Consider the following 6,000-nt stretch of genomic DNA (forward strand, 5'->3'; position numbering starts at 1 on the left):
AACAAATTAATAACCTACAGCTGTTTACTAAAAAACCTACTGTAGCTAATCCTCATACATCCACCATCCCATCAGTGACTCAACCTGAGCCCACATGATGACCCTGTTCTGAATCCTGCATTACAAAAGCACAAAACCCAACTGTCTCAGCACTGGAAATCAAGTCAAGGTTGGCCAGACTGGGATCTGACCTCCTGCAACCTTCAGCTGAAACTAGAACAAAACAGAAGCATGAAAAGGGGCTGTTAGGTCTTGTACTTCATCTCCTTGAAAATACAGGATTGCCTTCTCCAGTACACCTGCCAACAATTTGCCTATTCTTATTTTAAACATCTGAAGAGTCGTGGGGGGCTTGCACTACAAACATACTAATAGAGGCTACAATACATTTTTCTATTACTGAGTTTTGGCCCAGAATTCATCTTAAACTTATATTTCCTCAATTTCTCAATTTAGTCCTAAGTATTCTCTCACATAAGACAGAAAAAAAAAATCTGACTGCTATGACTGAAATACATTTCAAACAGACACGTAGTTAACCCATCTTCCCATATTCAGTCCCAGACTAGAGATGTCTGTTTTTGAATATTTCCCTTCAAGCTAGTTCCTCCAGACCTGTGAGTATTTTGTTGCTTTTCTTTGAGCTTCAGTCAAATTGTCAATACCTTCCTATTGATATTCAGTTTTCACATGTGCTCACAACAGAGTCTTACAAAAAGGGAATCCCACCTCTTTGTTTGCCAAAATGGTACCTTTTTCTTGATAGCTCAAGCACAAATCATGATCTTCTGTAATCAAATCCCATTCCAGACTCATTTATTAATTCTCAATCCCTTCCAGCATCACTATCACCCACCAGTAAATTCCTGATTTGATACCCCTTGCCCCAAGAACTTGCCTTTTCCCCCTACTTGTTCCCTTCACTCTGCTGTCCTGGAGGAATTGTCCTGAAGTTCTGTTTACAACAAAGCAAAGACATTAGTATCAAAGGTTTTGCCCTATTCGACCAAGCATTTAATTACATGTCTAACTTTCACCACTTTCTTAAACGCAGTTGATCTCAGCAAGTAGAGATGAGCTTAAGCACACGCTTAAAAAAAAGAAAAGTTGTGTGTCCAAGTCAGTGCTCTGCTGAACCAAATCCTCAGTTTCCATAATTACTGGGGTGGTCTACTTTCTGTATTTGGCAAGAATTGACAGCACAATAATTTAAGGTAACAGGATTTAAAAAAAAAAAAAAAAAAAAAAAAAGCTTCAAGAGAGTCCAAAACTAGCATCATTCTTCTTAAAAGAACAGGAAATAAATACCTAAGTAAATATCCCTCAGTACAGTAATCATGAAGCCTATAGGTTTAAACACGCAGTAAGTAAACTCTATATTCGCATTACTTCAGTACCCACTTTGAAAAACAATAATAAAAGAAAGCCTTGTGAAAAATTTGGAAAGGCTTATGTATCTCAGCAAGATATGCAGCACATTCCCTGGTAGCACATTAGCCACAACCATCATTGTGCAGTTGAAGAGAAAGAACAAAGTTGTTCATTTCTTAATTCTTGTCTCCTGAACACCTTTAAATGGAATAGACATAACTCACTGTTCCATTTAAGATGATCTTTAGTGGGAAGAAGGGAGAAGAAGGTTTTTGGTTTGGATCATGGGTTGGCTGCCTCCATCAGTGGCCAACCCACATTACAGCAGACAGAAGCTTTACATTCACCACCAGCAAAAAATGCAGTTGGTGTAAAAGGAGTTTCATGGAGAGCATCTAAAATCACTTCCAAATGTCTTCCGTTGTTTATACACAGAATACTTCTCTCCCCTTTGTTTTTTGTTTGTACTTTTTGTTTTATTTGCTTTCTTTCATTCCGCTGCCTGGCAAACACAGGCAGAGGCAAAGCAGGGACTGCAATTAGTCAGCCATATCAAGCTTCATCTGTGGACTACCTAATTGTAAGACTCAAGTTTTGGGAGTAGTGCCATCTGAGAAGGAAACGGAGAAGAAAAATTGGAAAATGACTACTTCCTCTCAATCCATAAAGCCTTCCAAAATTCAATTAGCATGCTCTAAACTAAACCATCCACACATGCTATGGCACTAAAATGCGTGATTTCAAATATAGACAAGAAAGTAACTGCTCATAGATATTTATCAGAATTATAATACTCTGACCATTCCACTTCAACCCTTTTTATTCAAGTGGCATCTGCTGTAACCCTTTTGTACCTCAGTACTTGAGATGAACCAGAAAAATACCTATAGGCAATATAAATAAATTGTCTGTGACTGCACATGGGATCGCTTAAATAATGCTGTGAACCCCTAAGTCACTCAGAGAACACCCTTCCCATGCCTAGTGTGAATACTGTTCAATAATGCATACATGACTAAGTACGCTATCTTCCCCACAGCAAATTTTCCTTGTGATTTTACAGTTTCCCAGACTGGAATAATATTTTCACTTTCACAGAATCACCGATGCAACCAATAGAAAAACTGCCTCTGTTTCAATTCACTGTGATGTCTGTAAATACTGCTGGATAGTGAAGACTTGCAGGTAAAACTCGGCAAACACCTTTTTGCCATTTTCTCCTATAAAAGAGAGACAAAAGCATAGAAACTTCTCTGTTGCATCGTAAATACAGCTACATATCTGTGCCTGCTCACCTCCTTTTCCTATTCACCTTCCTTTTCCAGCTCAGCATCTCCAGCAGCTTCCAGAGCTCAAACACCTGCACCCATCCCAGGTCAGATCTCCAGCTTGCACTAATGGATTTTTTCAGATAGATGGCAGTGCACAAAGTGCATCCCAGATTGATTCAGGGTCGAGATGCCATTTCAGTGCTCAGGCACTTTAACTAAGGGAATTACTGCATTATCAAAAGCTCTTTTAGAAAGATGATGGCTTAGGACCCAATCCTGCTGCACTGTGATAGCACTGATTCCTTGGAAGTGCTGAACTGAGTGCCAAGAATGTAAACATGGCAAAGAGGTACTTAGATTTTACTTTCCATTCCTAGGAGCCACAAAGGATTTTTCTTCCAATACATTCTAATAAACATAGTTTTAAAACACAAAACTAAAGGATGACTAACAACACAAAATCCAGAAAGATATTGGATGTTGGATAAAGGAGATGATATATCTGATTTTCAAGGGTCTGTAATAGCACAGATTTAGAAACAGTCCTGCAATAAGAACAGAAAACTCAAAATCATTCTTAGTGGCAAAAATTCTACTTAATTTTGTGCCCTCTTCATTCTAACAGACATTATTATTAAGAGACCAGTGTGAAATTTTAACAATTTAACTGCATTTACCCCAGCAAATCTTTCTGACAAAAGGAAAATATTAACAAAGCAGCTGAAACAAATAGGAGTGAGTTTCCCTAAACAATTAGTACTTCAGTATCTACTGCTTGGGGATTTCGACATATAGCTATCATCATGTGGAAGCATCCACCACCGTTTTGTTTTCTGTTTGCAGTAGGGGGTTGCTAGGAAACAAAATACTATTGTCTGATTTCATGATCTATTGCCTGGTTTGCCTGGCAATAAAGTCTTCTAAATCTATTATTGGATTATTTTGTATTTTACAGTGAGATTAAGACTAACATTAAAACACATGCACACAGAGAAGAGTGGTAAAAAATTGCCTCAAAATTCTGGGGAAATATGTATATATTCCAGGCTGAGGAAGACAAACTATACTGAGAGAAAATGAACTCAGACAATCTGGTGATATTTATACATGCACACACTCACATGTGTATCAGTGTTCCTTGACTGTATCTATAGTTTTGCTGACTTGTTAAAGACTCTCTCACTTCCAAGGATACAAAGCGTTCTCTTACTACTGGAGAGCTACTGTACACTGCAAGTTCTGTAAATACCACATGCTGCAGAACGCTTGGTGGGGGCAAGCACACATGCCACCGTAATTTTTGTTCTTGGAATTCAGATCTAGGTTGTCTCAGTGCTTTAATTTCTTTACATAATCTTTCTATTATTTTTTTTTTCTTGTAGATTTGGACAGACAGAAGAGTCAGAGACAATTCCCTACTCTCCCGCTCCCTCTTTGGTTGTAATATAAATAAATAAATTATCAAATAGTGAAATGAATAAAAGCATCAGGAAAAGAGATCTGAAATTGAAAGCCACAATAGCAAATTTCATGTACTTTTGACCATGGCAAGTCTTTACAAAATGAGAGAATAAAAGATTATGAGGCAAATGTGGGTGCCTACCAATGCAATTCCCACAACATGACAGGAGACCTCAATTGCAAAAAACAATCAGACTTAAAAGCTGAGAGACAGATGAAGAGAGTTCAGCACAAAGTCACAGAGAAGAAGGTTTAAAAGAAAACCTGCAGAGTAGTTATTATTCTTTTATGTATATCTACAATTTCACACCATGCACAACACGCGCTATTTCAAAATCCTTTCAACTTACTTATTAACGCCTATACATTTTATCACTCCATTTTAAATTTGAGAAAAAAAAAATGAATTAGGTTCATTGCAAAAAAAAAAAAAAAAACCAAAGCTTTTGAAACATTACAGCAGAACTCCCAGTGATAAAGAAAAGAAAAAGAAGCAACAACACACAACGTAGAAAATACACAGTTCATGGGAAGGAGCCGAAAGCTTCTTGCCTCTCCTGCTCAGAGATGGATTTTTTCAACCTCTATAGTTTCTGATAGTTTCCTATCAGAAACTAGGAGCCCCCACCAAACCACATTTAGAATCAAAGAACAAAAGAGTAAAATGCAAGTGAGCTGCTTCTACCACAAACAACAGCAAGCTACTTCTAGCAATTAGATGAAAGAAGCGGAAGATGGACATGACCCACAACCAATCCCTCTCCTCATCGGGGTCGAATACGGCTGTTCCCCAGCTGATACCCCGCTACAGTAACACTGCTAGTTACAAAACGGAGCACGGCTCTCGGTGACACCGGTATCCTGTCACCTATAGCTTCACAGAAACCTGTTTTAAAACACTCTCTCAGTGAACGAGGAGAAGCAGGAGAGGGATGGGACAGTCTCCTCCTGAGCTGCCACCAAAAACTGTTCTGCCAACTGCAGGGGGGCTGCCGGCGACCTCGCAGCCGCAGCCACCCAGCTCTTAGAGGGAAGAAGGGCAGCGGGAGGGACCCCGGCTCCGGCCGCCCCGGGTGCGCCGCCCGCCTGCCCACGCGTGTGCCCCGGGGGACTCTGCCCAGCGAGGCAGGGGCAGCGCCGGGCGCGGGAGCCCCGGTCTACCCGCGCTGCAGCAGCGACTGCAATTAAAAAAAAAAAAAAAAAAAAAAAAGGAAGAAAAGAAAAAATAAATAAATAAATAGCCCGCTAGCTGGAATGGGAAAATAAAAGCCCAGCCTAAACAGGCGGACCCCAAACAACAACAAACACCAGGCGCCCAGGAGAGCAAACTTTCAGACTCACCGGGAAGAGCCGGTGCCCGGGGGGCGCCGGGCAGCGGCGGGGGCGGCGCGGGGCCCCGCGGGAGCGCAGCCGGAGCAGGAGCCGGGCGAGGCGAGCGCCGCCGGCGGGGCTGGGGCAGCGCGTCTCGCCCCGCTCCCGCCGCCCTCCCCTCCCTCCTTCCCTCCGTCCCCGTCCCTCCGCAGCGCCGGGAGCCGCCCGGGGCGGGCTGCCGCCGCGGGACCGCCGTACCTACCTACCGCTGCCGGTGCGGGGCCGCGGAGCAGCGGGAGCCGCCGCCGCCGCCCCCCTTCGGCGGCTGCCGGGCCCGGCGGCGCTGCAGCAGGCGGAGGACGCCCCGCGGCGGCGGGGAGCGCGGGGCCGGGGTGCGGAGAGGCGGCGGCCGCTGAGGCACAGGCAGCGCGGTGCTTCTGCCCGTCCGGCTGTGAGAGCGAGCGTGTGCGTGTGCGTGTGTATGTGTGTGTGCCGGGGAGGGATGCTGCAAGGGACCGAGGGAAAATTCTCCCCTCCTAGCAAAGCCGCCGACAAATGGCAAGGCAGGTGTGCAGGGGAGGCAAGG

The 6,000-nt window shown here is 43.5% G+C and overlaps 1 protein-coding gene across 9 annotated transcripts in view; it reads right to left on the reverse strand.

Annotated features, from left to right (window-relative positions):
* Positions 1–6,000, reverse strand: part of ENOX1 (ecto-NOX disulfide-thiol exchanger 1) — a 353,570-nt gene extending 347,570 nt beyond the window's left edge. For 5 of the 9 annotated variants that reach the window (XM_058829117.1, XM_058829119.1, XM_058829110.1 and 2 more), the window contains exon 1: positions 5,677–5,998. The gene's annotated coding sequence lies outside the window, so the exon portion shown is untranslated. Of the gene's footprint in view, positions 1–5,444; positions 5,595–5,676 lie in introns of those variants that run through there. The other 4 variants (XM_058829123.1, XM_058829121.1, XM_058829113.1 and 1 more) reach the window with 4 other exon arrangements.

Source organism: Poecile atricapillus, chromosome 1, assembly GCF_030490865.1.
Source record: "Poecile atricapillus isolate bPoeAtr1 chromosome 1, bPoeAtr1.hap1, whole genome shotgun sequence".
Lineage (NCBI taxonomy): Eukaryota > Metazoa > Chordata > Aves > Passeriformes > Paridae > Poecile > Poecile atricapillus.